The sequence below is a fragment of the Narcine bancroftii genome, chromosome 4 (genome assembly GCF_036971445.1).
Source record: "Narcine bancroftii isolate sNarBan1 chromosome 4, sNarBan1.hap1, whole genome shotgun sequence".
Taxonomy (NCBI): domain Eukaryota; kingdom Metazoa; phylum Chordata; class Chondrichthyes; order Torpediniformes; family Narcinidae; genus Narcine; species Narcine bancroftii.
The window spans coordinates 122,572,060-122,594,747 of record NC_091472.1 but is presented as its reverse complement, the minus strand read 5'-3'; the positions used below and the strand labels follow the sequence as shown (position 1 = coordinate 122,594,747).

Genomic DNA, 22,688 nt, shown 5'->3' with positions numbered 1-22,688 from the left:
GATTGAACAGATGTCTGTGGCTGCAGAGGCTGCCGAAACTCTGGAGGCAAATCCATGGACACTTAGTGACTACAAAGGGACTCTCATTTGCTTATTTTGCCTTGTAAGGGGTGCCGGGCAACACTAATGGCAACTCTATTTTTGCCTTAAGGCAGACAGAAGGCAGTTTCGTGTAATATTACATGTTCTGTACTATTACATGACAATATAGGAATCTTGAATCTTAATTCAATGGGATTAACTATCAGGTGCTAGGTGTTGTGGTTAGCGATTATTAGTCAGCATCACTTGAGATAAAATTCCAGATTTAAATCTTAATGGAATATAGGGGAGAGAGAGAGTATATAATTGAGCAACGCTAATGTTTTAATAGAGAAATGCACCATATAACACCACAGCACAGAAACTGGCCCTTTGGCCCATTTAGTCTGTGCCAAACTATTATTCCACCTAATAATGTTAACAATTTCTTTGCAGTGCAGATTTTGAAGAAAATGCTTCATTCCCTCTCTGAGTGTCAGCATTTGCCTGCAGATCAGCTCATTAAATGCAACCTGTTCTTTCTTTCAATGACTGTGATTTATGTTGCTACCAATGTTTAACACCAAACCTTACATGCTTCAGTGCTGTACACATAGTGGATTTTTGCAAGATACATGCTTTTAGCATATCAGTCAATATATTTAAATTCATTTATTAAAAATGGAAACTTGCCTGTGTTGGATTTACCTTCAAACTATCACAGACGATTGCTAAAATACCATTCATTCTGGCAGTCTGCTTTGATCTTGGTTGTGTTTGTCAAATAGATCTGATTTATAACAGGGTAATATAGCACAGGGTCAAAAGGAGATTAAAAATAGGAAAAGTACCTGCTAGATTTTTGCCCTGTGCTCCAAATTGTTTCAGATTTGTAATGGTGGCAAGTGGTGGCTATTTCCCAGCTCCAACCACCTGGATTCAATTCTGACCTCTGGTGAATTTTAAGTTTATTTTCATAAACTATATTTAAATACAATGTGCAAATGGAATGAAAGACTTACTGGCTGGAGTTTTCCAGGTACATGAAAGGAAATAAGAAATGGAAATATAAAAGGAAGAGTGGACTGGCAGGTTGATTGGTTGCTGTAAAATTTTCCTAGTGCTGGTCAATGACTGAATCCAGAGGGTCATAAGAACATGGATCTCAATTACCCTTGTTCAGCAAAAGACTTACCATGGCCTCATGCACTGTCGAACTGAGGCTGCCTGCAAATTGGAGGAACAATACGTAATGTTTTATCTGGGCACTCTGCAACATTGACTTTTCCAGTTTCCATTAAATCCCTCCCCTTTGTCTCTCTTGTTCCCGATCCCTCTGTCTCCTTTCCACCAACTCCCACCCCTTCCCTTTCCATTCAGAGGGCTACCCCTTCCCCCTATAACTTCTTAGCTTTTTTCTCTTTCAACCTCCCATCCATTGTCATCTCTTACCTGTTAGCTTGTACTCCTCCCAATGCCTCTACTCCCCTCCCCTCCTCCTACCTATTTAGTCAGTGCCTGTCTGCTTTTTGGTCATAGCACAATGAAGGGCTCAGGGCCGAAACATTGGTTACCCTTTGCTTCCGATAGATGCTGCATAACTTGCTTAGTTTCTCCAGCACTTCTATGCATTGCAAAGGATTCAGCTCTTCTTCATTCCATTAGGAGTGAGTATCCATGAACACCAGGAAGTTGTCAATTCCTTTCTCAGAATAATCAATAGAGAACTCTTATTGGTTGTTACCACCTCAATAAATATTTAATTTCAGAAGTTTAGCTCTGCAGTCTTAACATGTGGCACACTTATCAACAGGCTCTTCAAGATCTGTATTTAAATAAAACCAATAAATGGAATTTCTGTCAATTATCTTGAAGCTTTCAATGGCAGAATGTTAACTCTCAAACGCTTCCAAAATCCACCTTCATATCTCATTCAGTATGGTAGTGTCATATTCCCACTTAATGCAACCTTTTCCCATTGACAATTCATATTTTCTACCCTATTACAGTCCCAGATCTTGATCTAGATGTTTGATTAATTCAATCCTTCTAAAATTTTGTAATATACACAATTGAGAACAATTTATTTGTTGTGTCTTCTTGGCTTTTTCCAATATTACAATGGGAAATTAATCCCACTATTTTCAATGTGACAACCATGTGAGCAATTAATTGAACAGCAAATTATTACTGCAAGGGGCTTTCCTGTTCTCCACTGACTCATTGATTACACTGGACAATGAAGATTTTGCTTCCTGAACACTGGTGGGTATGAGTGTGAGCTCTTCCAAAAAAAATACCTTCTTCATCTTTTGTGATGCATATTATTTCACCAGAGATGGTTGCAAATTGAAAGCAAAGAGCCTGTTGGCTTTGTTGTAATCAGTTGCTTTTAACTTTTCTCTGCAGAGTGATTTAAAATAAGTTGATGGTTGAGCAACTGTTTGATGGCTCACCTGCTGCTTCTAATGGAAGATCACTGCAGTGTTACCATGAGTCACTGGAATTAATGAGGCTAGGGAGAATGGCGCACAGCTGACAGAGAATGAAGGAGAACCAAGCATTGTAGTGGAACAGATAAATAGGTGAACTAATAAAATCCAGGTTGATCTAACTAGAATGGAATGGAAACTGTCATGTCTGCAGTTTGAAACTTTACAATGGGCTCTTCTTCAAATTTGTTTATCTTTTAAGGCCAAACTTTATCCTCAACTTCTCGATACAACAGGAAATCTAATGCATGAAGACTGCAAATACTGGAAACACTCATCAGATCAGGACATGTGCGGGGGGCAAAAAACACAGAGGTTATGTTTCAGGTTGGGTTCTGATGGCTTTCATTATCTCTCTCTCTCTCTCTCTCTCTCTCTCTCTCTATCCTGTCTGAGCTTCTGGGTGTTTCCACTGAGAAACAGATACTGCTGATGCTGGAATCTTTATCAAGCAAAGATAGAAGGAACTCAACTCTCAGATAGTATCCGTAGGTAGAAATGGTCAGACATTTCAGGTCTGGACCTCTTATCAAGTCTATTCTTATTTTAACTCTGTCCTCTGTAATTGTGCTCTTGTTCTACTTTATATGGCTGTAGATGTAGACTACTTGTGGAAGAACACAGCTCACTTTTCCAGGTACAATGTGACAATAAATTTAAACCAAACCAAACCAGAAGATTAATGATGGGAAGAATCCTATTTAAATGCTTTTTTTTTATTGAGAGAAACAAGATCTGCAGATATCGAGTGAATAAACAGAAACTGGAGGAATTTTAATGAGATTGTATTTAATGAAAATTTATTGAGTCTCGATAAAGGGTCCCCACCTGGAATGTTGACTGACCATTTCTCTGTACAGATGTTGCCTGATCTGTTGAGTCCCTCCAACCTCCTCTTTGTTCATTCATCCTTTTTTAGTCTATTGTTTCCTTTTAACAAAGTTTGGGGAATTTCCACTCCCAGAACCCACTCTCTGAAAAAAATAAACTGAGGAGAAACTTTGTCTTTATTTGCTAAGGCCACTGGTTGCAAACACATCCACACATCTGGCTCTTGGCTGCCAGTTAAAAGATTTATTTCCCCCACAAACGTGTCTTTAATTTCTCCGCTCTAATGTTTTTTTGCATTCTTTATGCCTCTTCTAATGTTCTCATTTCATGCCTCAGCCTTTGTCAAAATAAGACCGGATATTCTTGACCACTTCATGAAATTATAGTACTGTACAGAAACGGACACTTTCAGCCCACCTTTCCAACATAGACCATAATCTTAGGTCCATTTGCCTATATTCGGTCTTTCCCATTCATTTAAGATATTCCATTTGTACCTGCTTCCACCACCTTCTCTGGCAACTCATTCCAGATTCCTTGGTGTAGAAAGTTACCCCTCAGACCCTTTAAATTTAACCCCTCTCATCTTAAACTTGTGATTTATCATTCTAGAGACCCCCATTCCCTTGGGAAAAAAATCCTTCTATCTATTATCTCTAAATGGCCCCTCAGGCCAAAATTCAAGTTTATTATCATCTGACTGTACATGTACAACTCAACAAACCACATTTTTCTGGACCACAGTGCACACTCATAGAATCAATGCAAGGAGTATTGTCAGAAAGGCAGAAGAGCTAGGGCATGGATTGGCATGTGGGATTATGACATTATGAAGGTTCAGACACTAGATATCCATGGAGAGGATGTAAACTGGATTCAGAATTGGCTGAATGGGAGAAGACAGAGTGGTAGTGGATGATTGGTTCTCAGACTGGAGGCCTGTTACTAGTGGTGTGCCTCAGGGATCGGTGCTGGGACCATTGTTGTTTGTTGTTTATATCAATGATCTGGATGATAATGTGGTAAATTGGATCAGCAAGTTTGCTGATATCACTAAGATTGGAGGTGTTGTGGACAGCGAGGAAGGCTTTCAAAGGTTGCAGAGGGATCTGGACCAGCTGGAAAAATGGGACAGAAAATGGCAGATGGAATTTAATGCAGACAAGTGTGAGGTGTTGCAATTTGGAAGAACGAATAGGTAGAATGAACACTGTAAATGATAGGGCACTTAGGAGTGTGGAAGAACAAAGGGATCTGGGAATATAGATACAGGTACTCCCCAACTTGCGACCTATGCGACTTACATCCATCCACACATAAGACCGAAAATCATTTTAAAAAGTAAAGAAAAAATATAAAATTTACATAGATTATGCTGTATTTGACAAACTGAGCCAAATGTGTCTATTTATCTTGAAATTTGGCATCCCAGGGTTCAAAGGCTGGGGGTGGCCATCTTGATTCCTGTGCACATGCGGAATCAAGATGGCCACGCCAAGCCTACAGACCCTGTGATGATGACTAACAAGATAAGCATGGATCAGAATGTGGAAAGATTCGTCAAGGTTGATTGTCAAATTCAGGAAGCTTTAAATTGTTATCGTCAAATATATGCTGAAAAAAAAGATTTGGTTAAAAATTTTGCTTTAAGACATTAGTTCCCTATGCACACAAGCAAAATTCCAACTCATATCCATTTTGAGATACGATTGATCCTTTGGTCCCAATTATGGTCATAAGTTGGGGAGTACATGTATGTAATTCCCTGAAAGTGGTGTCACAGGTAAACAGGGTTGTAAAGAAATCTTTTGGCATTGCGGCCTTCATAAATCAGTATTGAGTTGGGCTGTTTTGGTGAGGTTGGGTAAGACATTGGTGAGGCCAAATTTGGAATATTGTGTGCAGTTCTGGTCACCTTCCTTCAGGAAGGATATCAGTAAGATTGAAAGAATACAAAGAAGATTTACTAGGATGTTGCTAGGTCTTCAGGAGTTGAGTTAGAGTGAAAGATTATTCCTTGGAACGTAGAAGAATGAAGGAGATTTGATAGAGGTTTATAAAATTATGAGGGGTATGGACAGAGTAAATGCTAGTAGACTCCACTTAGACTAGGAGAGATAAATATGAGAGGACATGACTTTAGAGTGAAAGGGGAAAGGTTTGAAGGATCATTAGGGGGAACCTCTTCACTCAGAGAATGGTGGGAGTGGGAACAAGCTGCCATCTGACATGGTAAATGCGGACTCACTCTTAAAGAGTAAATTGGATAGATACATGGATAGGAGAGGTCTGGAAGGTTATAGACTGAGTGCAAGCCAATGAGACTAGTAGAATAATATTTTGGCACAGACTAGAAGGGCTGAATGGCCTGTTTTCTGTGTTATAGTGTTCTATGGTTCTAACCATAGAACATTACAGCACAGAAAATGACCCTTCTACCCTTCTAGTCTGTGGTGAACTATTATTCTGTCTAGACCAGTGGTTCTCAACCTTTTGTTTCCACTCACATGCTTCCTTAAGTAATCCCTTACAGAGCACCTGAGGCACCTGTCCAAATTTTTCTTAAATGTCAAAATTGAGCCTACATTCACCAACTGAGTGGGCAGCTGACATACACATACAAAGCACAATACATAATATTCACATATACACATAAAGAAATAATTTAAAATAAATATATGTAAATATTTTGCACTAATTTACTATGTTCCAGTGTGAATACCAATAATTTCCAAGACTGTGTGAATTGGATTTGAATTTTACCATCATTGGTTGCCTGGTCCATTAATTTCTCCAAAATCACACCAGTCATTCAATATCCTGTGTGCTTCTGCGAAGGAGCTGGGGTTCAAATGTTCCCACATTTATTCTTCTGGCCAGGAAAGGAGATGAGTAGAGGAGGTTGAAGATGCTTTGGTAGGATATAGCAGTCCATTTTTTGGATGGTATGGTGCATAATTGTGGATGATCGAGAGTTGGTTAAGTGGGCTGCTTTGTCCTGTTTTGTCTCATGGTTCTCCAGTGTGATTTCTCCAGGATATTGGAAGTACTCTGTCAGATTCTTGTGTTCAGCCATTTGGAGGACTTGGGCCCTAATGCCCAAAAATTGCTCAAAGCCCACTAAAATTCAAGTACCATTCCTTTGAATTAGTAGCTAGTCCCTCCACCCAAAGTAAAACAGCTGAAACTGTTCTTTTCAATTTTCAAAATCACCTATCAATAACAAAACATAACCCTCTCTGAGTTACACTCAACTGCAACCAAACCAAAAAGTAATCCATCACAGGTGAATTATATCACAATGTTTAATAGTAGGACAATAATTTCTACATGAGCAACATTAAAGGAACAAAGAATTTGCCTGCATCAGCTAAAGAGGAGAGAGGGGTAGGTAGCAATCAGCAGGGGGGTGCCATGTACAAATTTAACCTGATGCCATGTGATTTCATGGGATCTGGAGTTAATGTTGAGGAATCCCATGCCAGTTCTCTCCCACAGTACACGACTGTGCCACCACCTATGCTTAGTCAAATGTCAAAACTGTCAAATTCTCTGAATCTCCCTTACTTTCAGAAATGATTTAAAGAGAATGAAAATACATGAAAAGGTAAAACTAAAAATAGATATGAAATCATTTAGGAACAGTAAGAACACTTTAATAAAATGATTGAATGTATAAGAAAAGTCTGTAACTTGGAAAAAAAAAAGGTTTACTCCTTCAGAGCCAGTCCTCTCCACTTTCACGAATGGACTCTCCATTTCTGGCCTCAGCTGCTGCAGGTTCTCTAACTGTAGGAGACCTGAAGTGGTTTTGTTCCCCTAAGTCAGGGGTGTGAAACTCAAATTCACAGAGGGCCAAAATTAAAAACTTGGACTAAGTCGTGGGCCAAACGAAATATTTATTGAAAATTTTCAACAACATCTGCATGTTTTCTCTTCTTTCAACATATGTAATGTTAAACTTTTTCTTATTAAAATAAATGTTTAATAATAGTTTTGGTTAAACTCTTTCCAGAAGAAGCATTAACAAATGAGAAATAAAATATTCAATAAATAATATTTCTCTATATCCTTTAAGCTCCTTTTAAATGTATTTTTTTTCACAAGCCAACAAGTCAAAAAAATAACAACTTGCTTCAATGACAAACAGGTTTGTCTTTTAAAAGGATGAACATAGAGTCTGCCTCCCACCTGTCTTGAAAGGTCCTGTTTTCTGTCTTTCGTTTGGCCATTTTCCGTAAGGGGTTTATTACATGTGAGTCGGGCGACAGGTCGCAGATGCTAATGAAAGTAAAGAGAGGAGGTGGGGGCGATTAGCGGGCTGACGCCAATGCATTTGCAAAGCATTCTGGGATTTGTAGTATTAGCTGTGCATGCGCTATACTGGTGCGGCGGCCAGCGGGCCAGCTCTAATACATATTTGAGATGATCTTGCGGGCCAAATATAATTATATCACGGGCTAAATTTGGCCCGCGGGCCTGAGTTTGACAAGTGTGCCCTAAGTCCATCCTTGCTATTTCGCCAAGAGATATTTGCTTGCAACTTCAAGGCAGCCACCTTTGCCTGGGTGTCTTCATCTTTCTGACACTTCTAGGCAGAAGTCCTGGTAGATTGCCAAAAAGGTTCCCACACCTCCTTCCCCATTGGTTGTTGCAATATAAAGTGCCATTTTATCCTGCTGATGAACCTGTGATCAATCCGGAGGAATAGCACAGGCAACCCTTATATCCAGTGCATGCAATAACTTTGAACAGTGGTGCTCAGCCATTCCTCATCTACAGGCAATGTTACATATTTTTTTACTTGCCACAGACCACATATAATAATCCCTTGTGCCACCAGTGGGGCCAGTGAGTGGGATGGGAAGTAGATGGATGGTGGACGGAAGCTGACAAGCCCAAGCCCCTTCTCAGACAACTGATGGGAATTTTGTTTTGTTTGGTGAGAACATATTTTGATAATTTTCAAATGTTTCCCCATGTCGACTTTAAAACTTTGTTTTACGCATTTCTTGTCTATTATACTGGTAATACCTGTCTTTGCCATACCACTGCATAACAAAGCCGCAGACCACTAGTGGTCACTAGACATAGGAGGTAGAAGCACCAAAGACTCATTTGTTCCCTTGTTTGGTAGATCATTTACCTCAGTGTTACTTGTCTGGACTAAACGTCATTTCCCTCATTACCAAAAACTTAATTTTGAGACTGACCAGGCTTGGCTAGGGATCTCTGAGTCACTACTGCTTGGCTGAAGCAAGCTTTCCTCTGTTTCTTATTTTGTTCCCAATTTCTAGACTCCACAACTAGGTGAAACTTCAGCTCCACAATCTATGCTCTAAGTCCTTTTAGAAACTAGAAAGCTACAATAAGAACATCTCTGGGAGAGAGATGCTTAGACCTATCATATATCAAACCTACTTTGCTGTATCATATGACAAAGCTGTCATCCCCAGAATCAACCTGATGAACATTTGTTGCAGTCCCATCTAAGTGTAGAAGGAGGCCATTCTGCCCATGGAGTCTCTGTCAGCTCCCTAAGCAACCCCATCAATCTCATCATCTGATTTATTTAAACTGATTAAGGAATCTGAGTCTGTGGACAAAAGCCTGGCTGTGGTCTCCCCAGAGTTCCATATAATTTCCAAGGTATTTTCATTATTAAAATCCTCTTGCAACAAAAGCCAATGTACAATTTCCTTTCCTAATTTCTTGCTGAACTTGCACATTAGTTTTCAGTGATTTGTGTGCTCGGTCACACAGATTGCTTTGAACACCAACACCTTTCAATCTAACTTTGTATTAATGAAGATCAAGAATAATGGAAATATTCAGGTTGCAAATAATTTATTTTAGATTGATTTCATGGCAGTTTAAGAACAGTTAATGATTGATAGAGTGAATGTTAAGGGGCTTTTGTACTCAAAACAAAACAAAATCGATATTAGATCTGGCAACATTCTTAATATCTGCTTGGGTAGAATTTTGGTTTTGGGGGTTATTGTAACATCTCAACAAAATTGAGTTGTTGCATTCTTTGAATTTCAGACAGTGTGCGTAGTCTTTAACTTTTCTGCAGAATTTGAGGGGGGGCCTTATTGGTTGTAGGATCAACAAGACCCCAATTTATAGAGGGATTGCAAGAGCAAGGGAAAGGCTGGGGAATTACCTGGTATTCCTGAACATTTCTGCCATCCACAAGGCACATGATGGAACACTCCCCATGTGCCTTGATGAATGCAGCAATAATAGCACTCAAGAAGCTTAACACCGTTTAGGATCCTTTGGTTTGTTCAACTGGTAACTCATCCATTACCCTAATTGTTCACTCACTGTAGTATCAGTTGCTGTGCGTGTCATTGGCAATATGCAGTCACTTTGACACCTCAGAAAGTCATATCAACCGCAAGGGGCTTGAGGCAAAGTGAAGATCACCTGCAGCTTCCCCTCAGGGCAGCTCACCAGATTGGACCTGGATACAGTACTGTTCTTCAAGTGTTTCTTTACAAAAATGTGTGTGTTTAAGTGCATCTGTGTGGGTTTCCATGTGCATATATACACAGAAATCTCTTGGTGCCTGCCACATTGACCACCGCCAGTGGGCTGATATCGCCTCCAACCGTGCATCTTGGCGCCTCACAGTTCGGCGGGCAGCAACTTCCTTTGAAGAAGACCGCAGAGCCCACCTCACTGTCAAAAGACAAAGGAGGAAAAACCCAACACCCAACCCCAACCAACCAATTTTCCCTTGCAACCGCTGCAACCGTGCCTGCCTGTCCCGCATCGGACTTGTCAGTCACCAACGAGCCTGCAGCAGACGTGGACATACCCTTCCATAAATCTTCGTCCGCGAAGCCAAGCCAAAGAAGAAAGAAGATATACGCTTATGAATATTTGAAAATGTGTGATTGTGTCAATGTAGATAAATGTGAGTGTACATTTAATTTAAGTGTGTGATTTTGTTTGAATCCATTTGTCTGCATGTATGTGATTGACCGTGAGTATGAGCATATGAATGCATGTTTGTGTGTGTGTTCATGAGTGTGGGTGTATGTGGGAGTGTGTGCATGCATATATTCAGATAAGAGACAAGAGCTTTCTGTGTTTCACACACTGGGGGTCACTGACCCAGCTCCCGGTGACAGAGTGGTTCACCTCACTCTGTTAGTTGGAGTTAGCAATGCACAGTGATCTGTGGCTGATTCCGTACAGGTGGCCTTCCCAGTTCAGCTGCAGCATTGCCGCAGAGTAGACTAAACCCCATTATGCCACAGATTGTTTGAATGGCTAGTCTGGTATTTGGTTGTCATGGAGACAGTGTTGCAGTCAGTAAGCATTCCTTTAAAGGGAGTTGATTGGATACATCTTTGAAGGAAAGCAATGGTTTTTGTTTAATTTGTACTGAGCCACTCCAGTCCATGTCTTGTGTCTGAATATACAGTGCCCTCCATGTTTGGGAAGAAAAATACTTTTTTCCTTTATTTGCCCCTGTGCTCCACAGTTTTAGATTTGTGACCAAACAACTCACGTGATTAAAGTGCACATTCCAGATTTTATTCAAGGTTATTTGTATACATTTTGGTTTGACCATATAACAAATTTCAGCACTTTTTATACATAGTTCCCCAATTTCAGGGCATCATGATATTTGGCATTGTTATGTCTCTGTGTTACTTGGGAGGTTTCTTAAATAACTTAGAGATACATATACATACTCTCCACAATGATGTACTACAGTTACTGCAGTGAGAAGGTTGTATTCTTGTGCAGTTGCAAAATAGTTCACATTATCGTGACTATATAACAGGGACATTTGGCTTTACAGGTGTTTGTGAGTACTTGGGTATGTTTAATTTGTTACAAGCCCAGAGGACCCCAAAACCCAGCAGCAATAGAAATTCACCAAGATAAATGGTTACTTAAACCAAAGTTGCTTTTAATTTTTTTAAACATAAAAACAGGATCAAACTTTATTACTATGAACTTAACTTAATCCCCTTCTAATTCTAAGCGCACATGTATGTAATGGGTATATGTTCAGGAAAGTTTTTTGCTCTAATAATCCAACCATTCACTTCTCACTTCTCCAAGTTCACTGGTATCAGGCAATTCTTACACTGTGCACAGAATTTAACATTTATGAATTTTCACCAGGCTCCGGTGCTTAAAAGTAAATGGTTACCACTCAGGAAGGTTCTTACTGGTTTCTGAGAGATATTTGTTACTTGTTGGACGTGCACAAACTGATTTCCTCCGATCAGTCACTTCAGTATCTTGCTGAAGAAACTTGCCACATAATGGGTTTTCCAAATGATAACCTCTTCTTCCAGGTCCCTTATTTCAGGTGAAACATTCTAGCCAGCTATTACCTCTTGAAAGGACTACAATGGTTTTCAACAGGCTGAACTTAGGACTCACAACCCATCTTCAAAATGGGGTTTTCAACAAGCCTGCCAGCTTGTCATGTTGCAGCCTCAAAAGCTACTGCAGAACTGACTTCTCTCTATCCCTCTCTCTCCTTCCTTGTGAAAACCAAACCTCCTCCTAAGGCTCTAAACCCAATCTTTGAAAGATCTTTATCAGCACTTGAGCCTGGACTTTTCATTTGCACCTGCCTTTGAAATTCTTCCCAAAGCAGTTCCATTGTATTTGCAAAAATCACCAGTGCCTGCATGTCAGGCTTCTGCAAAGTTCCTGAATTTTAAATGAGATGTGTTTTGTTTCTCTGTTTGTGAAATGACCTCACTGAACCCCCACAATCTATCTCTTTTAAAGACATATTTATATATAATAAAAAATATAATATAACCTGTAGCAAATTGCTTCATTGGTGCAGGTATAAGAGAGCTAGGCTGCTTCTAAGATTTTGATCACCTTTGGCATCAGTAGTTCCAATTTTCAACATGAAGACCAGAGTTGTGCCAATGGAAGTTAAAGAAGCCATTATGAGGCTGATAAACAAGAATAAAGCAGTAAGAGACACTGCCCAAACCTTAAGATTACCAAAATCAACTGTTTGGAACATCATTAAGAAGAAAGAGCATACTGGTGAGCTCAGTAATCGCAACAGGTCTGGTATTTCAAGGAAGATTTCCACTGCTGATGACAGAAGAATTCTTATATTAATGAAGAAAAATCCCCAAATGTATGTCTGACAGATTAGAAACACTCGTCAGGAGGCAAGTGTGGATATGTCACTGACTACTGTCTACAGAAGACTTCATGAACAGAAATACAGAAGCAAACTGCAAGATCCAAACCACGAGTTAGGCACAGAAACAGGATGGCCAGGTCACAGTTTGCCAAGAAGTATTTAAAAGAACCTGCAGAATTCTGGAACAAGGCCTTGTAGATAGATGAGACCAAGATTAACCTGTATCAGAGTGATGGCAAGAGCAAAGTGTGGAGGCACAAAAGAACTGCCCAAGTCCCAATGCATACCACCTCATTTATGAAACATGATATGTGTTATGGCCTGGGCATGTATGGTGGCTGCCACAGATACTGGCATACTTAGAAACATAGAAAATAGGTGTAGGAGTAGGCCATTTGGCCCTTCAAGCCTACACCACCATTCAATATGATCATGGCTGATTAGTACTTGGTTCCTGCCTTATTCCCATACCCATTAGCCACAAGGGCCAAATCAAACCTACTCTTAAATATTGACAAGGAACCAGCCTCAACTACTTCCTGTGGCAAAGAATTCCACAGATCCACCACTCTCTGAGAGAAGAAATTTTTCCTCATCTCAGTCCTAAAAAAACTTCCCCCTTATCCTTAAACTGTGACCCCCTGGTTCTAGTTTTTCCCAGCATTGGAAACAACCTACCTGCATCTAGTTTGTCTCAACCCTTAATAATTTTATATGTTTCTATAAGATCCCCCCCCCCCCCATCTTCTAAATTCCAGAGAATACAAGCCTAGTCTATCCAACCTTTCTTCATATTGCAAGTTCTTCCATCACTGGTATCTGTCTAATGAACCTTCTCTACATGCCCTCCATGGCAAGGATGTCCTTCCTCAGATAAGGAGACCAAAACTGCACACAGTACTCCAGGCGTGGTCTCTTCATTGGTGATATAACTACTGATGGCTGTAGCAAAATAAATTCGGATGTGTATAGAAACATCTACTCAAGTTTAAGGAAATGACTCCAAACTCATTGGATGACACTTCATCCTTCAGCAAGTCAATAATCCCAAAATCCTAAACACACTGCTAAAGCAACAAAGAGTTTTGCAAAGCTAAAAACTGGAAAATTCTTGAATGGCCAAGTCATTCACCTGATCTAAATCCAATTGAGCATGCCTTCCAAATGCTGAAGAGAAAACCTCAGGGGACAAGCTCCCAAAACAAGCAGGAGCTGAAGATGACTGCAGTAGAGGCCTGGTAGAGCATCACTAGAGAAGATCCTCAGCACCTAGTAAAGTCTATGAATCATAGACTTCAAACAGTCATTGCATGCAAGGGACATGCAATAAACATAAGTACTTCAATATGCATACAATTGCTATGTCCCAAATATTAGGGTGCCCTAAAATGAAGGGACTATGTTTAAAAAGTGCTGTAATTTCTACATGTTCAAATCAAAATGTATACAAATAACCTTGAATAAAATCTGGGGTGTGCACTTTAATCACATGTGAATTATTTGATGGAAAATTTAAAACTGTGGAGCAGAGACAAGTAAGGGAAAATCAACACATGACACGGAGAGAACATACAAACTTCTTATAGACAGGTGCAGATTCAGACCTGCGTCACTGGTGCTGTAATAGCATTGCGCTAATCGCTATGCTAATTGTGCCACCCTGTATATGAGGTGAAACGCAAAAGTCTGCAGGCGCTGTGATTGTCAAGCATTTCTGTGTTTTCCTGCCCTGTAAATGAACTCCTTTTCAACCGGAACAATTCAAAATTCCTTGCCAAGCACTCACCCAAAATGGTGTCAGGATGCTCTTTATGTCAACCTGTGGTGAAAGTCTCAGGTGGATTCTTCAGCTGCTAAGAACTAGCATTTTTTGAAGCGAACTGAACCCTTTTGAAGACAAGGAAAGGGCATTGTTATCACCATCCATTTCATGTTCTCACACATGAGGGACGAAAGTATGCCTGGACCTCCTCCTATGAGAAAGTGCAGGGAGACATCAGCGCTGAGTCATCACCCTGAGTAGGTTATACTAAACCTGGACTTTGGAAGTAGAGTCTAAAGGAATTCATGCACTTCCACAGCTTTGTGATCCTAGTAGGTTTAGGAAATGAGGTGCAGATCCTCGGGATACACTACCTTTTTCAATATATGTTAAAGTTGCATTATGAAGGGAAAATAGGGAGAGTTAATACTAAAGCACAGAAACAGGCCCTTCAGCCATTCTAGTCTGTGTCAAATTATTATTCTGCCTTCTGCATCCAGACCTTATTCCCCCCCCCCCCCCCATACCCCTCCTATCCATGTATCTGCCCCAATTTTTCTTAAATGTCAAAATTGAGCCAACATGTACCAATTCAGCTGGTAGCTCATTTCACACACCCACCACTCTCTGTGTGAAGAAGTTCCCCCAAATCATTTCCCCTTTCATTCTTAACCTATGTTCTCTGGTTTTTATCTCTCCTCACCTGTTAAGAGATCGGGGCCAGCAGTTATAGACCAAACATATGGAAGTCATTCAGCCCATCATGTATGAGCCAGGTTTAGAAGTAGCTCACACTCGCCTCTACCGTGTTCTTTTGTTCACAATATATAATAATTTTCTAGAAGAGGGGAGAGAATGCAGTGTACCTAAGTTCGCTGATGACACTAAATTGAGTGGATAAGCAAATTACGCAGAGGATACAGAGAGTCTGCAGAGAGATAGAGATAGGCTAATTGAGTGGGCAGATGGAGTAAATGTGAGGTTGTCACTTTGGAAGGAAAAATGGGTCCAATTATTATTTAAATGGAAAGCATTATCAGCATGCTGCCATGCAGAAGCACACGGGATTGCTTGTGCATGAATTGCAAAAGGTTGGTTTGCAGATTCAGCAGCCTATCAAGAAAGCAACTGGAATTTTGGCCTTCATTGCTAGAGGGATTGAATTTAGGAGTAAGGAGATTAAGCTGCAACTATACAAGATACTGTTGAAGCTGCATCTGGAGTACTGCGTGCAGTTCTGGTCTCCTTATTTGAGGAAGGATATACTCTTTTGTTGCGGTCCAGAGGAGGTTCACCAGGTTGATTCCAGAGATGAGGGGGTTAACGTATGAGGATAGACTGAGTTATCTGGGGCTGAACTTGCTTGAATTTAGAAGAATGAGAGAAGATCTTAAAGAAACCTCTAAAATCATGAGGCATAGATAAGATGAAGGTAGGTAAGTTGTTCCCATTGGTGAGACTAGAACCAGGAGGCATAACCTCAAGGTCCAGGTAGTAGATTTAAGACGGAGATGAGGGGAAACTGCTTTTCCCAAAGGGTGGTGAATCTGTGGAATTTGCTGCCCATTGAAGCAGTGGAGGCTACCTCAGTAAATATATTTAAGGTTTGATAGATGTTTACAAAGTCGGGGAATTAAGGGATATGGGGGAAAGACAGATAAGTTGATGGACTGGATGGCCTACACTTGCTTCTAGTTCTTATATTCTTATGCATTTTATCAATATCTTTTCCTCAGCAACTGAATCTGCTTCTGAAAACTTTTCAGAGAGCAAATTACTGAACTTACCACTGGAATATTATTATTTAGAGTTTTTATGGACAGCTCAGTGTGACAAGGAGATGAAGGCACGGTGGAGTTTTTGGGCTCAGAACAAAGTCAAAGATCTTTATTGCCAACAGTTAATTTTTTTGCAAGGTCCTGGAATATGAGAGCAACTTTTTCCATAAGAGGATAGTGAGTATGTGGAACAAGCTGGCAAAGGATGTGTAGGGGTATTTATAATTACAGCATTTAAAAGGGTACATGGTCAGGAAAAGTTTAGAAATATGGGCCAAGCAGAGGCAAAAGAGACTAGCTCAGATGGGCATGAGTGAGCTGGGCTGAAGGGCCAGTTCTTGACTGCATATCTCCCATCTTAGGAAGATGTATTTTGCCAGAATGCAGTGAATGGAGGATAGTTATTCACCAATTATGGGCTTCAGTCGATCTCATCACCACTTGTAAAAGTAACACAATATACCTGGTCCTTCATTATCACAGGATCTAAATGCTGGAACTTTCCATGAGAGCACGCTCATCAGGAAGGCTGGTGAACCCTCCTCTCAAGTGCAGTTAAGAATGGCTGCACAGTTAGCGAAACAAGCAGTGCAATGTTACTTTATTTTAAAAACCAAAAATAGATTTTATTCACAGATTTGACTCTTCAAGTTGAATTGGTCCACACATGAGAAATAGATGGGTTCTTTATTCTCAAATCAACGGAGTGTTGCCAATTAATTCTGCTGCTTAAAAGAAAACTGCCACAAGTTTAGTTCTGCCTTGGCTGGCAATCAGGAAGGATCTTAATAGGAAAATGGGAAGAGCATTTATTATTCAATGTTTTAAAAGCTACACCGTTCCCATGGGGTTTGCACCGAATGCTTCACCACTATACTGCAGTGAAGCTATACTTGGAGCATGTCCAGAAAATGTGTCATCTCCTGTGGCGAGTGTGAGACAGTGCAACTCACATCAGGAGGAAATTTGATCTGCCATTAGCTCAAATACAATAGGAGCCATCAGTGGTTATCATTAATTAATTACGGCTTTAATTTTTACACAGGTTAACTAAAAGGCATTTGATTTGGTCGCCAGTGCTGGGTCAAGGAAGAAAATAGAAATCAGCCTCTTTGGAATGCTCTGGCAAATCCATAGACTTCTATTCAAATTCTCTTGAACTCAGCATACAGATGTTGGCCTTCATTAGTCAGGCCTGACAATACAAGAGTCAGAGTCAGAGAGAGAGAGAGAGAGAGAGAGAGAGAGAGAGAGAGAGAAGAGGAGGGGGAAGAGAGAACATTTAAACAAGGCCTTTTACCCCACCGAGTCTGTGCCAACCACACCATCTTCATATATACATAAAATTATAGCATTGAATTTTTTTAAAAATGGTTTTTATTGTTCCAAAATTCCTTAAAAAGCTCTGTTTTGTGCTTTCCAGGCAATCCAGCTGATAAAGCAAGTAGTGCAATCATGGCAAATAAACAAATACACAAACAACAATGTAGGGAATTGTGTTGAAATAAGTCAAGCAGGCTTTACATGGAATAGAGGAAGGTCCAGTTATAAAATAGTGCAAGGACACCATCCTTTTCCAGTGTGAGATCCATTCAAAAGTCTGATAACAGTAAGACTGAAACTGTCCTTTAATCTGGAGGTTTGAGTTTTCAAGCACCAGTATGCTGCCCAATGGAACCCAAAACAAACAGGTCCCCCCTCCCTCACCTACGTACCAGGGACAAATTTTCAGTAATCATTTAACCTACCAATCCTCACATCTTTGGGACATAGTAGGAAACCAGAGCATCTCGGGAAACCCACACGATCACAGACAGAATGTACCATCTCCACACAAACATGACCCAGAGTCACTGGAGCTATGAGATAGCAGCACTATTAACTGCAACAGTGTGCGACTCATGTGCCCTCCAATACAATAAATATAAAATTATAATTATGAAAACTTTGGTTAAGCAAAGGCCAAAGCATTGTTGTGGTTCAAGTCAAAACAGGATATGAAGGATGTGATCGCAATGGAGAGGGTACAGAGGAGATTCCATGCGATGGATTGTTTCAGTTATGAGGAGATAGTGGATAGGTTTGTTTTCTTTAGAGCTGTGGATGCTGAGGAGGATCCTGATAGACAAACAGATGATATGATATGTCATGACATGAGAGTTTATTGTCACAATGTACAGATGCACCAAAATTCTTACTTTCCACAGCCACGTCGGCACATACAATTGTATAATTTAAATTACCACAATATGTCATCAACAAAATAAAAGATAATAATGATAAAAATGATAGATAACTAAATATTCACAGTTGATGTTAATGCAAAATAAATGTTTTGCTTCAATATTGCAGATATGGAACATAGAACAAAGAACAGCACAGCACAAGAGCAGGACCTTCAATCCATGAAGTCTAAGCCAAACGTCCAGATCAACCTAAAACTCTACTGCTTATTAATTGATAGATCTCCCTCTACCCCCCTTCATATTCATGTGTCTATCTAGAAGTCTGCTAAATTCTACAATTGTATCTGTTTCCACTGCTACTCCTGGCAGCCCATTCTGGCCACCCACCACTCTCTGTGTAAAATATTTTCCCCGCACATCCCACTTAAACTTCCTTCCCTTCACCTGATACACGTGTCTTCCAGCGTGTGATGCTTTTACCCTGGAGATCTTTTGGAGATAGGGTGTACCATAAGAAACCTCTCCACAACATCTCCACAACAGACATATAAAACCTGTGTACATTGTTGAGGGTGAGGGGTAGAGGGGAACAGAGGAAGAGTTCTTTTTTCACCCATGGGGTGATTGGAATCTTGGACACACTTCTGAGAGGGTGGTGAAGGGAGGTACTCGAACAACATGTGAAAAGGATGAACATTTGAATTGCCAAGGCAGAAAAGATTTTGGACCAAGTGTTGGTGAATAGGATTAGCATGGATGGGTATTTGATTGTTGGCATGGTCACAGTGGCATGATGGCCTTATTTCTGTACTGATTGACTCCTGATTTATGATCCTATGATCCTGGACACAACCTCTTCTCAGTGCTACCTTTAGGCAGAAGATTGAAGACCAGCACTTCTAAGTTCAAGTACAGTTTCTTTCCAACAGCTATCAGGCTCTTAAATCTCCCCTTGTCACACTAACCAGGGACTGTTTCAACACCACAAGAAGGCTGTCTACGGTAACAGCAACTTTTTTCTTGCATATGTTAACTGTACATATTTATTAACTTTTTTTGTATTTACTTTCTATTTTTCAATTCAATTCCATGTAATTGCAGTTGTTTTTTTTTAAGAAGTACCTGCTTGGTTGCAACAAATAAGAATTTCGATGCATACGTACAATGTATATGACAATTATCAGCATAATTTAACGGCTGCTCCTCTTGTGCCTTGGGAAGCTCCAATAGCAACCTCTTTCTAATGGTCACCTTTACTTTAGCAATTTCCAGCCTAAACCTCTCCCCCTTTCACTAAGATCTTCTTAATGCATATCTTATTGACTGAGTTATGGCCACCTGCCTCATAATCTCCCCATCTTGATTTAATTTGACAATTGCTCCTACGAAGCATTCTTGGATGGACCCGTATGTTATAAAAGCATCTCATAAATGTTGTTCTTTTGATGCTATCGATTTATCTCTGGCAGAAGTGGCTTCTGATATTCAGTATCCTAATTCATCTTTGGTGATAGTGGGAAGAACACTAATACATCCTATTTCCAGTTTCTTCAAGAAAGCTCAGGTTTAGTTGTGATTACTTGCTTCCACGTTTTATTAATAATATTCTGCCTCAATCAAGTGCACCTGATTGAAGCAGAATTTTATTAATAAATAAGGCCTGGAAATCAACCCCGAGGTGTCCCTATGACATTTCCATGCTTTACTTTCTTCGAATAGTCACAGACTAGGTACAGGCAGGATGTTCCCATTGGCTGAATTATCTGGAACCTTGGAATACAGGCTGTGCCATTTATAACTGATTTTATTTTCACCCAGTGAGTGATGAACTGAGAAATTCTCTACGAAGGACAGGTAAGGTTATTGTACATATTCAAGAAGGAGGTACATTTATTTCTTAGTGGTCTCAAGAAACAGGAAGAAAGTAGGAAGAGGTACAATGTGGATGATCATTCTGACAAGTGGGCAGACCTAGTGGAAGAGAGCCTAGGTGTGGAGGGGTGTGTTGCTGTAGAGGCAGAAGTGATTTAGTTTAGGCTCATGTTTGGTGCAGACTTTGTTGGCTGTTGGACCTGTTCCTGTGCTGCACTGTTTCCATGTTAGCTACTCCAACTTTAAATCTCCCCTTCTTGCTCCTCCTCTTCCTTGTTTCCCTGGACAGTGCCTGCTGAGACCAAGGTAAAAGGGGGCAGATTTAAAGGGACCTGAGGGGAACCTTTTTTCACACAGGAGGTGATGGGTTTATGGAATGATCTGCTGGAGGAAGTGGCAGAAGAGGGCACAGTATCAAAAGATGCCAAGATAGGTGCAGTATATGGATAGGAGGTTCAGAATTGGGAGCTGGGGATCATAGAGGGAACCGACAGGAGGTCATGCGGCTGCAGCGGTTACGTGAGTGCAGCAAGTGAATCCACTGGCACTCAGTGTCTTTGAAGGGACTCTCTTTTGCTTCTCTTTCTCTTATTGGTGGGGACACTGCATTAGGTTACTGGCATGTTTGTGTGCCTTTATAGCAAGCAAAAGTTGACATATTTTCTGTATTATTACATGACAATAAAGGAATCTTGGAAGGTTTGAGGGACACAGGGCTGAATGCAGGCATGTGGGACTAACTTGGTCAGCACTGGCAAGATGGGCTGAAGGGCCTGTAGAACTCTTCACTTTAAATTGCTTTGGTACTTTGCTGCTCTGCATATTGTATGTTTCAACATTAAATATGGAATATCACATTAAATATTCAAGGCCATGTTCTCAAACCACAGACAACACCTGTGGAACCATGACCCCATTTGTTTGTGTGTGTGCAAATAGTGTGGAGAGCACTGGATGAAGGGAGGATCTATAATAGACCTGTGCTAACCATGCCGCCTCTTGCAGACTCAGAGGTGAAAGTGCAACCTCCTCAGCTCCTGTTGATACCTGGTTTAGGGCTTCCTCTCAAGTCCGTATATTGCAACAATATTGTTCCCCTTGTGATTTTAGATTATTCATGTCACATTAACCATCCAAATGATTCATTTTATTGAATTCATCATCGCTGAGTACTATCAGCTTCCAGTTAACTTTCTTCCCTCAGTGATTTGGAGCCCTCGGTTCTTACATACTCAACTGTGACTAAACACCAGATTCATTCCTCTGGCAACACAGTTACACGAACTGGAGTCTGTTCCTGTGCTCACCCATGCCAAGCAAGAGTAGTCAAGCAAATGACAGCAGGGAATGTAAGATTTAACAAGAGGTGTGTCATAGACAGTGACAGGAAAGATGAAATGCATGGAGAGGTAAGGTAAGAAGGGCCAAGGCAGAGCCTTGAGAGGTACAGGTGGACATGGCCAAACTCTAACAGCCCCATTCCCATGTCGAAATCACTCTCCATGATCTCGTGCACTGCCAGATTGAGCCCCACCCCAACCTGTCTCTCTGTTTCCCTATCCCTATGCCTCCTTTCCTCTATGTCTCTCTCTCTCTCTCTCCCTTTCCCTCTGTCTCCTGTCCTCTAGCTCTGCATTCACAGTCACACCCTTTTTATGATCAGTTCTCACCATTCATCTCTTGTCCTCCTTATTCATGTCCAGTTACCACATTCTCCGTTGGCCTGTGCGCCTCCTCCCCAAGCAACTGCCTGCTCTTTTCTCATATCTTGAGGAAGGACGCAAGCCAGAAACGATGGTTAAGTATCCTTTACCTCCTATGGATGCTGCGAGACCTGTTGAGTTCCTTCAGCTATTTCGTGCTTTCACAAGGTTCAACCATGGCTGGATTTGCTTGACTAGCCAAAACTACAATCACGAAGCTTGTAGTTCTGGGGAAAATGTCTGCTCCACCTTGCTGAGGGTCAGTCCTGTCGCAAACTTCTGAAAACTGCTCAGATTGAATTTGATCGAGCTCTGTAGTTTCAAATCTATCTGATGAATCTCTTTTGCTTGTTTAAATTAAATTAAAATGATGCAAGAGCACATAAATGAGGTGAGTTCAAGTTTTTTCCCAGGGCAGATGTTTCTAGATTTGAGAGCATAAGAGGTGGTACCTGAAGAAAGCAACTTCTATCATCAAGGACCCTCACTACCAAGGCCATGCCTTTTCTCACTACTCCAATCAGGAAAGAGGAACACACACTTGACCTTAGAAAATCTGGTTCTTTCCATCCACTATCAGACTGGACAATGAACCAATGCAGAGGATCTCACTTCTACTTTTTGCAAGAGTTATTTTTTTAAAATCTTGTATTTACGGAATTGTAATTTATAATAATTTTGCACCTTGTTCTCCATAATTACTGCTGCTGCTAACAAAAAAAGATTTCATAAATATCTTGCATCAATATCACTACCTACATATGTTACCACTGTTAAAGTCAAATTTTAATTGTCTGAGAGGATGAGCAAATGTAGGTTCTTGGGAGTCACTATCTCGGAGGATCTTTCCTGGAACCAACACACCGATGGCATCATGAAGAAAGCCTCT

At 40.6% G+C, this 22,688-nt stretch overlaps 1 long non-coding RNA gene across 1 annotated transcript in view; it reads left to right on the top strand.

Moving 5' to 3' along the window:
* LOC138761081 (uncharacterized) overlaps positions 1 to 22,403 on the top strand; it is a 104,956-nt gene extending 82,553 nt beyond the window's left edge. Inside the window, exon 4 of the long non-coding RNA XR_011356102.1 lies at positions 18,391 to 22,403. This is a non-coding gene — a long non-coding RNA (uncharacterized lncRNA). The remainder of the gene's footprint in view (positions 1 to 18,390) is intronic.
* The last annotated feature ends 285 nt before the right edge of the window (positions 22,404 to 22,688 follow it).